This window comes from Lathyrus oleraceus, chromosome 6 (assembly GCF_024323335.1).
Source record: "Lathyrus oleraceus cultivar Zhongwan6 chromosome 6, CAAS_Psat_ZW6_1.0, whole genome shotgun sequence".
Taxonomy (NCBI): Eukaryota; Viridiplantae; Streptophyta; class Magnoliopsida; order Fabales; family Fabaceae; genus Lathyrus; species Lathyrus oleraceus.
This window is the reverse complement of record NC_066584.1, coordinates 314797152-314810724: the sequence shown is the minus strand read 5'-3', so window position 1 is coordinate 314810724 and position 13573 is coordinate 314797152.

The following is a 13573-nucleotide window of genomic DNA, read 5'->3' as shown; positions in this document are numbered from 1 at the left end:
TTGTTTACCTTAATATTCAAATCCTGTAGTAAATTCAAAAGTCAAACAACTTGACATGCAGTCTTAGCACCTGTAATATATTCAACTTCATAGGTTGACAAAGCAACAACTGGTTGCTTTGTGGAACGCCAAGAAATAGTATCTCTCAGATACTTAAACAAATATTCATAAGTACTTCTTATGTCAACTTTATCTCCACACCAATCAGAGTCTGAGTAACACGTCAGCTTTGAAATACCTTTTTCACCATAAGGGAACAAAATTCCATACTTCAGAGTCTCCTTAATATATCTCATAATCCTGATAGCAATTTAATAATGAGACCACTTCGGTTTACTCATGGACCTACTTATCATTCCAACTACATAGCAAATGTCAGGTCTATTGTTACACAAATACTTCAAAGATCCAACTAACTGCTTGAAAGTTGTAGCATATACATCATCACCTTCAGGATCAGAATCCAATTTGTGATTTGTTTCTGCAAGTGTGACCGCGGCCTTACAATTCAGCAGCTCAAATCTCTTCAAAAACTCATGTTTGTATTTCAGTTGATGCAAAACCATACCCATCTCATAGTACATAAACTTCATCCCTAGGAATTATGTCATCTTTCCTAGACCAATCATCTCAAACTCATTCATCAGCATCTTCTTGAACTTAGTTATCTCATGTTCATAACTCCATGTTAACAATATGTCATCAACATATAGACACACCAGAATCATATTGCCTTCAGAAGTATCTTGAACATAAACACTATACAACATCCCTTCCTGATTCTTTTTCACAAATCCAGGAGGTTATGACATGTATACCTCTTCTTGTGATTGACCGTTCATAAATGCAGATTTCACATCTAAATGCACCAAAGGCCAATTCTTGTCAGCAGTTGTCGCAATCACCGACTTAATTGTCTCATGTCTCACTACGGGAGCAAACACCTCAAGGTAGTCTAGCCCAGGTTTCTGTATAAAACCTCTTGCCACTAATCTTGCTTTGTGTTTGCCAATTGATCCATATGACTTCAGTTTCACCTTGAAAACTCATATGCCACTTATGGCTTTCTTGTCCTTTGGAATCTTAGTCAACTTTCAATTCTTGCTTCTTTCTATAGCCTCAAGTTCTTCTTTCATAGCCTTCAACCACACTTTCTTCTTAAGCGTTTCTTTAGTACTCACTGATTCAAAGTCTACTAACATGGCATACTTAATAACTTATCTTTCATAGTCTACTTCAGTATCTTACAGCATGTCAAACTCTACAAACCTTTTTTTATATTTGTATGATTCTTTATGGTCTCTAAACTTGTTCAGACACTGGAACAATATCAGATGCTGGAACCCCAGAAGTACCACCTTCAGAGGCATGGCCACCTTCAAAGTTTGGAATATTCCTATAGTCTGAATCTCCATCAGAGTCTGAATCAATATCAGAATATGGATCAGAATCAGATTCACCTTCAGAGTCAGACTCACTTTTAGAGTCAAACTCACCTTCAGAGTCACTTTCAGAATCATCTTCTAATTCCGACTCATCTTCAGAACATTCAAATTATGAAGTATCTTCAGAAGTTAACTCACCAGAGTTTGATTGAGGTTTACTCCAATACCACACTTTTGATTCTTTCACAATGGCATTTCTGTTGAATTCAACCTTGTTAGTGACATGACAGTAGAGCTTATAAGCACTTGTGCTGTGGTACCCTACAAGCAACATAATTTTACTTCTGTCATCCAACTTCCTTCTCTTAGCATCCGGAACATGTTTGTAACAAACATAACTAAACACCTTCAGATGGCTCACAATTTGCTTATCTCCAATCCACTTCTCTAAAGGAAAAATTTCCTTCAACTTCTTGGTTGGACACTTATTGAGCACATATGTTGAGGTGGCAACAGTTTCTCCTCACAAGGTGTGAGGTAGCTTCTTCTCCTTCAGCATGCTCCTTGTTATATCAAGCAAAGTTTGGTTTCTTCTTTCAACAAGACCATTGTGTTGGGGAGTGTATGGAGCAGTCACCTCATGCTTAATTCCATTCTCCTCACAGAACTTTATGAACTCTATAGAGTTATACTCACCTCCACCATCAATTCTGAGAATTTTAAGCTTCTGACCACTCTGATTCTCAATTTTGATTCTGAATTTCTTAAATTCAGCAAACACCTTATGTTTGAACTTTATAAGGGATACCCACGTCATTCTTGTGAACTCATCAACAAATGACACAGAGTATTTATTCCCTCCAAGTGAAGGTACTGGAAATGGTCCACACACATCATAATGCACCACACTTACAACATGTTTTGCTTTTTGAGGCATTTCAAATGCAAATGGCAATCTTGGTTGCTTCCCTCTCATGCATATATTGCACGACTTTTATGGCTTCTTAATTGTAAGAATTACATGTACTGACTTCTTTGAATTCAGATGCCCTAAGCTTCTAAAGTTCAGATGACCAAATCTTTTATGTCATAACTCACTTTGCTTCACAATATTTGTTGCACTAAGGCAATCAGAGTCTATAGTTTTAACATTCACTTTGAATGTTATATTCATCCCCTATCCTGACTTCATAACCAGCTTCTGATTATAGTAATACAGCTTGAAAAGATTCTCCTTCATGGTAACAGAAAAACCTTTCTCAATTAATTGACATACACTCATCAGATTCCTTTTCATGCCATAAACATGCCACACACTCTAAATCAATGTTGTTTTACGATTAAAAAGCAGGTTCTAGCTATAATTCATAAACGATTCATATATATAGTCCACAAAAACGTGAAATCAAAGTAGGTGATAAAGTGGTCGGGAGACATGGAAGTAAAGGTGTCGTTTCAAAGATTTTATCTATACATGATATGCCTTATTTGCAAGATGGAATACCCATTGATATGGTATTCAATCCATTAGGGGTCCCTTCTCGAATGAATGTAGGACAAATATTAGAATGTTCACTCGAGTTAGTTGGGAGTATGCTAAATAGACATTATCGAATAACACCTTTTGATGAGAGATATGAAATAAGAGGCTTCCATAAAACCTGTGTTTTCTGAATTATATGAGGCTAGTAAACAAACATCAAATCCATGGATATTTGAACCCGAGTATCTAGGAAAAAACAGAATATTTGATGGAAGAACAGAGAATGCTTTTGAATAGCCCGTTATAATAGGAAAGTCGTATATCTTGAAATTAATTCATCAACTTGATGATAAAATACATGGGCGTTGTAGCGGTGAAAAATTTGAGACTAAGCTATTGATTAACTTAACTCATAAAGCAAGAGTCGTCATCGCACTTTTATTGTTTCCAAGGGAAAAGGGAAAAAGTATGAACAAAACCCGAAGAAGTTTTAAAACAAAAAAACTAATAAAAAGAGAACAAAGGTTCGGGGTTGGTTATGCAAAGGGAATGTGTTAGCACCCTAAACATCCATGGTACTTCATGGGAACCTATTTGGAAATGTGTACATTTTGGTTTGAAAAGGATGTTGTTTGAAAAAGATTGGAGAGATGGGAAAAGAAATGTTTTTTTATGATTTTTGGTCTCATTATTAAATTGCTATCAGGATTATGAGATATATTAAGGAGACTCTGAAGTATGGAATTTTGTTCCCTTATGGTGAAAAAGGTATTTCAAAGCTGACGTGTTACTCAGACTCTGATTGGTGTGGAGATAAAGTTGACATAAGAAGTACTTATGAATATTTGTTTAAGTATCTGAGAGATACTATTTCTTGGCGTTCCACAAAGCAACCAGTTGTTGCTTTGTCAACCTATGAAGTTGAATATATTACAGGTGCTAAGACTGCATGTCAAGTTGTTTGACTTTTGAATTTACTACAGGATTTGAATATTAAGGTAAACAAGCCTCTAAAGCTGATGATTGATAACAAGTCTGCAATTAATCTTGCCAAAAACCCAGTGCTACATGGGAGAAGCAAGTATATTGAGACTAAATATCATTTTTTGAGAAGTCAGGTTTAGAATGGAGTGCTAGAAGTTATGCATTATAACATCCAGAAACAGTTGGCAGATGTTCTGACGAAAGCGATCAAGACCGATCAATTTCTCCACTTGAGGGATGAAATTGGTGTTATTAGTTTTTATTAGTTAAATTATGAATTAATGAATGATGTTGAATGATAATTCAATATTTTAGTATGTTGTCTACGTGATGTGTATATAAACTAGTGTAACTGTCAATAGCGGCAAGCATACTCTTTCTATGTACAATAATGTGTATGCAACGATTTTATTATATTGGAAGTTTGTTATTATCCATGTTTATCTGTTTTAATCTTAGTATTATGCACCAACAATATTATATAGAAGTGTAATAACTTGTCTTTTTTTTGAGCTTGGTAGAGAACTTTAGTATGAGAACTTTGCATCGCATGAGAAAGACTTCAACTTGGATAAAGATCAACAAGTATACCACTAGCTCTCACAGATGGAAAATAATTATCATCAATATTATGGGGATAGAAGGATTATATCTCAAAAATGGGAATGGGTCATGTCTAAACTTTGAGAAAAAAATTTAAAAAAAAAAGAAGAAAAAGTGCACAAAAGGCACAAGATAGTTTGAATGAGTTATGCATTTTTTAAGTCTTTTGAAATTGGTCTAAATGTTCTTAAGACGAATTAGCATTTATTAGGAAAAAAAGGTTTTAAAAATCACTTGACAAAGTCAAGGTTTATCGAGAAAGTGGTTCAACTTTAAAATCAAGAAGATTTTTGAAAAGAGGGAGAAGATTTAAAAATTAAAGAAAGGGGAGGAGAAAAAAAGACTATCCTATAGCATAAAGTAAAAGTTAGGGAGGAAAAATCTAACAAAGATATATCAAGCTTTATGACATAAGTTAAGAAATAATTCCCTCATTTTGATTAAGCCCTAAACAAGCCAAATAAACAAATAATAATCCATGTATCAGATGAAACCAGAATGACCAAATCAAGTCTTCAAAGGAAGTCATAAGTCAAAGGTACCAGATGAATTCCAAGGTCTCAAGTCACAAGTCTCAAGGCAAAGGTCAAGATCCTAAGTCTAAGTCCATAACTCCACTATAATGTCAAGGATAGTAACCACAAGTCCATGAATCAGGAGAACCAAGCTTCTTTTTAGGTTTTTCTTTATTAGTGTTTTCTTTACAAGGATATAAAAGAAAAGTCCAAATGGACAAAGAACAAATGACACAATCACAAATAATATGACATGGAATGATAAACATAAAGTATAAAGTAAATGGCATAAAATAAATGAAAATAAAGCAAATGACTTTGAAGTAAAAGTTAATACAAGTAAACTGTTAGTAAATGAAGTTAGTAATCAAAATGAAAGATGGTTTGGTCATTTTTTGGAGAACACCCAACTATTCACCCACAAACATGAAAACATGAACCTATACATCATCATGAGAAGGGCTTCAACTTGGATAAAAATCAACAAGTATGCCACTAGCTCTCACAAATGAAAAATAAGAAATATTTTTACACAATATCATTAGGAGTATGAGACTTACAATCTCACTTATAAAAATGCATTTTCTTTTGGGACAAATCTAGCACTATGTTAAGCAATCGTAATTGGACTTATGTAGAAGTCACAATTATCTGAGTTCGGTCAATAATAATGTTAGTGTTAATACATGCTAGAGAAATGATATGTAAATCATTCTCCTAAAGTCATGCCACACAAAAAGAAAAGAAAAAGGAATGATAAATCACAAAGGCTATGAGGATGGTCAATTACTCCAATCCACATTTCATGACACTTATAACAAACTTGTGCATCAATCCAAAGTACCTTAAATGATCCATGATCAATTATGAGGTAGATTTGCAATGATGAAAGTTCATCAAGCACCAATCCACACATCATGAACAAGATGGACACAGGTCATCCAATTGATCAAAGGGAAAAGAAAAAGATGAAGAAAAGGAGACAAGAGAAGTCACACCCAAACTGGATCAAAGGTTTGATCAAGTTATCATCAAACTCAATCATCCATTTTGGTGGATTAGGGTTTTCACCATATCAAAACCCAAGATCCATTGAGTTTGATGAGACTCATGATCCAAACCATCATGATCCAAGGCCAACCGAATTTCACAAAGATCACACCAATATAAAATGCAATTAAATGAAATAAAAATGCATCAAAAGTATTTTTAAATGAATTTTAAAATAAAAATAAAATGAAAATTCCATAAAGTCCTTCAAAACACCAAATAAATGACCAAGAAAATTATAGAAGGTTGAAAATAAAATAAGAAACATGTAATTAAATTTTTAGATTAAAAAATGCAGAAAATCATTTTTAAACCAATTAAAACAAAGGAGAAAAGAGAAGATTCATGAAAAATAGAAAATCAATGAAATAGAATGTGGAAAAATAAAAATCAGATAAAGAAAAATAGAAGAGAATTTTAGAAATTATTTTGGGATTTTTTGGATAAAAAATGAAATTACTATGAATTTTAAAAGAAAAAGCAATTAAAAATAATAAAATAAAAATAGTTAAAATAAAAAAAAACACGGAGCGTTGGATCACGCCTCATTAATTGACGTGGCAGATCCAACACTCCTCAAGTTAGAATGCACGATGGGACGCGCTACAAGCAACACACATAATCCAATTCAAATTCAACTAATCAGAATATTTCAAATGTCCAACGTGTCTGGCCAACCTCAGACGACCTGGAACACTCCGGTCATCTTCTCCGGTGAGCTCTCACGGGAGCTTCATCCTTTGGTAAATTCAAAACACGAGACCACCACCATTGTGATCCTCTTCTCATCCTGAATTCAACCTTATGCTCCAAATTCATTTATCTAAATCGAGCAAAGGGAATTTCAGAAAAGCTTCAAAAACAAGCAAGCCACAAAACGTAAAATTAAATGATGAACACAATCAATCCACACCATATAAGTTAGGGGAAAACATCATAGAGTGAAAGACTACATTGTGGTAACTTGTTTGAATTCAAATGATGCTCAGAACTACCTTGTCCAGATGGTGGTCATAAGTTGATAAAGCTTGATCTGGTTAGAGAATTTCAGAAGGTCTCAGAGCTTGGGAATTGTTGCAAAAGTTTCAGAGGATGTCGAAGATGCTAATGGAATCAAGAAATTAGATTGAAACAAGCTTAAACTCAAAACGTGATTGTTGATTTTTTCTAGAAAATTTCAAGTTGCAGTAGGGGTTTCTCGGCTCTCAAAAGCTTGGAAATGAATGTAGTAGCTTCCTCTATTTATAAGGAATGTGTTTGGATCAAAATAAATGTGGAATGATGATGAATTCGTGCAAAACGAATTTGATATGAATGTGTGAAAAATGTGACTTGCAACTTATCAAAACTCATCTAAATGATGTGTTTCAAGGTTCATTTAACTTCTGAAGACTTGTTTAAAAATGTTTAGGTCCAAAACACATGTTAATTTGGCTTGAAATTGAGATTATTGAAGTTCAAATTTTGGGCAATGATGATTTCTTCAATTCCAAGTCACCGTGTTTAACTCAACCGGGGATCATACTCAGGAGGCTTTTTGATCTCATTTTTTTGCAATGTGTTGACATCATAGTGAAGCTAGAGGAAATATACCCAAATGTATCGCACGCTCAAACATACAACAGAGTCGCCATTGAACTTTATTTATTCCCGAAGGAAAGGGAAAACATCAGTAAAACCCTGGGAGAGAGATGTGTTGGATAAGGAAGGCGGTTATGCAAGGGGGAGATATTAGCATCCATAATATTCATGGTACTCTATTGGAACCGTTTTGATTGTTCTAGCTCGAATAGGTGTTATATCTAAATATTAATCGCAAAATAATAGGATAAAAAGAAAAATAATAGATAAAGTGATCGGTGAGGATTGAGGCCCCCATGCCTACGTATCCTCATAGTGCAATGAGGAATTCAGAGCTCCGTAGTTTATAAAACTAGTGGTGGGAGATGAAAAGAATTGTGATTAAAGTATGGTCTAAACCAAATCATAATCTGATTTGAACTCCAAAAAGGGAAGAAATTTGAACACAAGAGTAAAAGTGGCGTTGACCAATATATGGATAAGCCGGAAGCGTCTGCCACTATATATGGTACAGCCGAAAACAAGGAGAATTTAAGTGTTTGGGTACGAGCCAAACAACTCTTGGTTCACAAGGTGACATAAGATGAAGCTCAAAAGTGTAGTGTATTTGGCTCAAAGATAACGTATATCACATGGAGTGAATGAAGGTAGGATATGAATGCATCATGGAGATGAATGGAATGAATGACCAAAGTCACAGAATCGAGGTTTTGGTAACAAGTAACTGAAAAGGTATAGTTTGAAACCAAAGGTCAGGGTATACATTGGAATCCATAAGAGAAATAGAATTTGTACCATAGAGGGAAGGTGGCACAAACCACAAGTGAGGGGCCTAAGGCATGGTATCATTATGTGGTTGGACCGAAAAAAAGGAATAAAATGTATGGGTACGAGCTAAAAAACTATAGGTAGAAATGCAGATTTGCCACCATATGATCCTAAAAGGGTGTATATGGAATTCCAAAGAAAACAGTATTTCGGTCTCAAAGAAATAATATGTCACTAGGGTGAGTGGTTCAATGATCGAATGTAGATAATTGATCATGAAAGATATGAATGGTGCCATAAGGAGGGAGGAATAAATAAGTATGCTCGTGGAGAATTTGAACCCTTGTGCCTATGTATTCTCATCATGCAATGAGAAAGTCAGAGCAATCATAGTTCAGCCTACTACGGCGGAAACAAAAGGGAACGAAATTGATTTGCCAAGATACACAACCCCTCAAGGCTAAAAAAGGAATGTCAAGGTTCACAACCTTCTAGGCAAGGTATCACTACTAGAGTTTAAAACTGATACTGTCAAGGAATTGAATTATACTTCTAAGGTTTATCACCTTACAGGGCAAAGCGAAACAGATGCCAAAGTCCATGACTCTCAGGGCAAATGACTGAATTGAATAGGCAAGGTTTAACACCTCTCATGGCGAAGAGAAACATATGCTAGAGTCCATGACTCTCAGGACAAAGAACTGAATTATACTGCCAGGGTTTATCACCTTATAGGGCGAAGAGTAAGTGCCAGAGTCCATGACTCTCAGGGCAAAGGATTGATTGAAATGGGGTGTACAACCATGAGTTGCTAATAACAAAAGATGCTCCATTATTGAAGTGTTGAAAGATTGATGCTTGCTTGAAGAAGACTTGTCAATTGCATAATTCAAATTGCACTAAAGTCTATGAACAAGGGCGAGTGCTTTAAATAACTAGGTGTAGATGTTTTTGATTGGCTGCATTTTGTGTTAAAACACTAATTGTACTCTGATGTCTTGACTGATGTCATGACATGCTTGAGTAGTATGCTGCAGGATTAGCTAATACAGGATTTACTGAATTTCAAACTGGACGTTATGACATTCATCCCTGACAGCAGATACTGAACTATAGAATAATTGGTTTTTCTATTATAGATCAGTATTTAGTTCAGTCTGTTTTTCAGGAGAATAACAGACATGGCACATAGCCTATTGTCTGAATGTCAAACTGAATGTTATGACATTCATCCTTGACAGCAGATACTGAATTATAGGCAGGTTAGTTTTTCTGCTACAGTTCAGTATTTATTTCAGTCTGTTTTTCAGTACAATAACAGACCTAGCATATGGCCTATGTTCTGGACGTCAAACTGAATGTTATGACATTCATTCCTGACAGCATATGCTAAAGTGTAGGCTAGTTAGTTTTTCTGTTTCAGTATTTTTCTCAGGCTATTTTTCAGGAATCTAACAGTTGAGCTAAAATCCAGGAAACTAACAACTGAGCTACAATTAAGAGGCCTAACATATAGCCTATCTGGTAGCACCCTAATATGTGGAAATTAGGTTAACTTGCTTAACCTTAATTTTAGGAAATACAAGTACAAGGCCCAAGTGCTGCATTATAAAAGGATGGCAATCCTACTTTCAATAACTCATGGATTTCGAAGTGTGAAGCATTAAATACATCATTGTATTTCATAGCTGTAGTGTTTATTGAGTCTTGTATTAGGTTTAACTTGTGAGCCAAGCAATTATCACCTAGATGATTGCATTGGACTAGGGTGTTCATTGAGTTGTAATTGTTGTGTCACTCTAAGCTTTTAAGCGTGAGTGTTGTGTTTCTTGATTAAAGCTGTTAAGCACAATCAAGAGTTGTTTGAAGTATAACTTCACCATTAACTTTAAACTTATTAAAGGTTGTAATCACTGTGGTGATTGAGGGGGAGTGAGTAGGAACTCTGGTCTTAGTTTAAGATTGAAATTGCATTGGGTAGGTCTTAAGTGATAGGATTAAACAGTCGGTTTAAGTCCTAAATTAATACTACTAATAGTGGATTTCCTCCCTAGCTTGGTAGCCCCCAGACGTAGGTGTGTTTGTCACTGAACTGGGTAAACAATTGTCTGTGTTATTTACTGTCCTTTACATTTACGTTCTGCATCATTCTTGTCTGCGCAAAATTGGATGTCATAACATCCAGTGTGACATCGAAAGTCTGTTAACTAGAATTTCAATTGGCATCAGAGCAGGCACCCTGCCTGTTAAATTCTGGGTGAGATCTAGGGACGTTACTTTCTAGTACCATGGACAAGGATGTAGGATTCTCAAATAGACCACCCATGCTGGATGGTTCTAACTATGATGATTGGAAACCTCGTATGATAGCCTTCTTGAGGTCTCTGGATAGCAAGGTCTGAAGAGCTGTCAACAAAGGATGGGAACATCCAACGAAGACAGGCAAAGATGGAATTATTATGCAAATTCCTAAAGAAGAGTGGGACAAAGAGCAAGATGCATTAGCCCTTGGAAACTCTAAGGCCTTGAATGCAATGTTCAATGGGATAAATAAGAACATCTTCAGACTGGTGCATCACTGTGAGCTGGCTAAAGAAGTTTGGGATACTCTCAAAACAACTCATGAAGGTACCTCCAAGGTGAGGATGTCTAAACTTCAGATGCTGACCACCAAGTTTGAAAATCTGAGAATGAAAGAGGATGAGATTATTCATGACTTCCACATGAATATTCTTGAAATTACCAACACTTCTGGTGGCTTAGGAGAGAAAATGTCTGAAGAAAAACTTGTAAGAAAGATTCTCAGATCATTGCCCAAGAGATTTTCCATGAAGGTCACTGCTATAGAAGAGGATAAAAATATCTGCAATATGAAGGTTGATGAGCTTATTGGTTCTCTCCAAACCTTTGAAATGGGCTTGTATGAGGATGTTAAAAACAAAAACAAAAGCATATCTTTTGTATCAAATACTGAAGAGGATTCAGAAGAAGGAAATATTGGAAGTGATGAAAGCATTTCAGAAGCTATAGCCATGCTTGGAAGATAGTTCAACAAGTTCATAAAGAAGGTTGATCAAAAGGGGAGACCTAATGTTAAGAACTCTTCATCTGACATCAGTAGAAGATCAAAATCTGAATAAAAGTTCAACCAAGGCAAGGGAATCCAGTGCCATGGATGTGAAGGTTTTGGTCACATTAGAGCTGAATGGCCTACCTTCCTTAAGATGCAAAAGAAGGGACTATCTGTCACCTGGTCTGAAGGAGAATCTACTAAACATGTCAATGTACTAACTAGTGTATGTGCCTCTGATGATGACTCAAGTGGAGATGAACTTACATTTGATGAACTTGCTGCTTCATATAAAGAGCTATGTGTCAGAAGTGCAGAAGTGTGTATACAAGGAGAAAAGCAGAAGAAACTCATCAAGGAGCTGGAAGCTGAGAAAAAGAAGCATCTGACAGTCATATATGGTCTAAATGGTGAGATAACCTTGCTGACCTCAAAGCTAGAACAAATGACAAAATCCATCAGAATGCTGAATAAAGGAACTGACACTTTAGAAGAGACTCTAAAGGTGGGACAGAAGTCAGGAACCATGTCTGGTTTAGGCTTTGTTAAGAAATCCTCAACTGAACTCAAAAGCTCAAAGGCTGAAGTTCCGAAAATCAAGCCGAAGTCACAACCAATGTCACAACATCAGGGAACCAGGAGGAGTAACCGTTAGAAGAAGAAATTTCAGAGATGGAGATGTCACTACTGTGGTAGATTTGGTCATATAAAACCCTTCTGCTACAGGTTGCATGGTTATCCTAACCAGACCCCTCAAGTCAGACCTAAGCAGAAGGCATCTAAGCATAATGCCCCCATCATGAAACAACAATGGGTTGCTAGACTAGCTCACACATCTCTAAGGGCATCTACCAGAGAAGACTGGTATTTTGATAGTGCCTGCTCAAGACATATGACTGGGATGAGTAACTTATTGGTGGATATACAACCTCATACTACCAGGTATGTGACATTTGGTGATAGAGCTAAAGGAGAAATTAAAGGTGTTGGTAAGCTAGACTGTCCTGGAGTTCCAGAACTTAGTAATGTGCTATTAGTAAAAGGACTAACTGCTAATCTCATCAGCATAAGCCAACTATGTGATCAAGGCTTCAATGTACAGTTCACTAAGGAAGTATGTGTGGTGATGAATAGAGGCAATCAGGAAGTTATGAGAGGATCCAGATCCAAAGATAACTATTATCTGTGGGAATCTAAAGTCTCAAACTACTCCTTAAAGTGCCCCTTAGCCAAGGAAGAACAGGAAGTGAAGTTGTGGCATGGAAGACTTGGACAACTTCATTTAAGAGGAATGAAGAAGATCATATCCAAGGAAGCAGTTAGAGGAATCCCAAATCTGCTTATGGATGAAAGAAAAGGCTGTGGAAAATGTCAGGTGGGCAAGTTAACCAAGATGTCACATCCCAAGATTGGACATCCAAAAACATCCAAAATTCTGGAACTTTTGCCCATGGACTTAATGGTACCTATGCAAATTGAAAGTCATGAGTTGTCCTCACCTATTAGTCCTCATCAAAATGGTGTAGTTGCAAGGGAGAAACAGAATTGTGTAACATTATCCACTACAGAAGCTAAGTACCTGGCATCTGGTAGCAGTTGTTCCCCACTGGTATGGATGAACCAGATGCAGACTGAGCACAATGTCACTCAGAATGTCATGACATTGGATGCTACTCAGTTTGAAAATTTAAGGGGCAAAGTGGGAATTTGTCCTTCTGAGGAATTATAGCAACTAATGATGTTAGATATTCTCTGTTTAATAATTCAAATTACTAAACATTTGAGAGGTTGCTCTGATTGGTCAACAAATAATAGATACTGCTCGTGCAACAAGCGTTACCTCTTCCATCGTTTCAACTTTCAGTCTCGCAAGCTTTCTCTCAAAGAAACTTTTCATTTCGCCTCTAAGATATTCATCATGTCGCACCAATCCAACTCATCTTCCTTCAAGACCATGTCTGATTCCTCTAGCTCTGAATCATGCAACCCTAACAGGGAAGATCTTGTTGCTGACTCTGCGAATACCTCGCATGCAAAAAGACTTAAATAAACTGTCTCAGGCTTCTCCTCAGCAATCGCGCTTAATGAACAAACCAGAGAAGGCTCCAGGTATGTTCACAATGCCATTGCAACT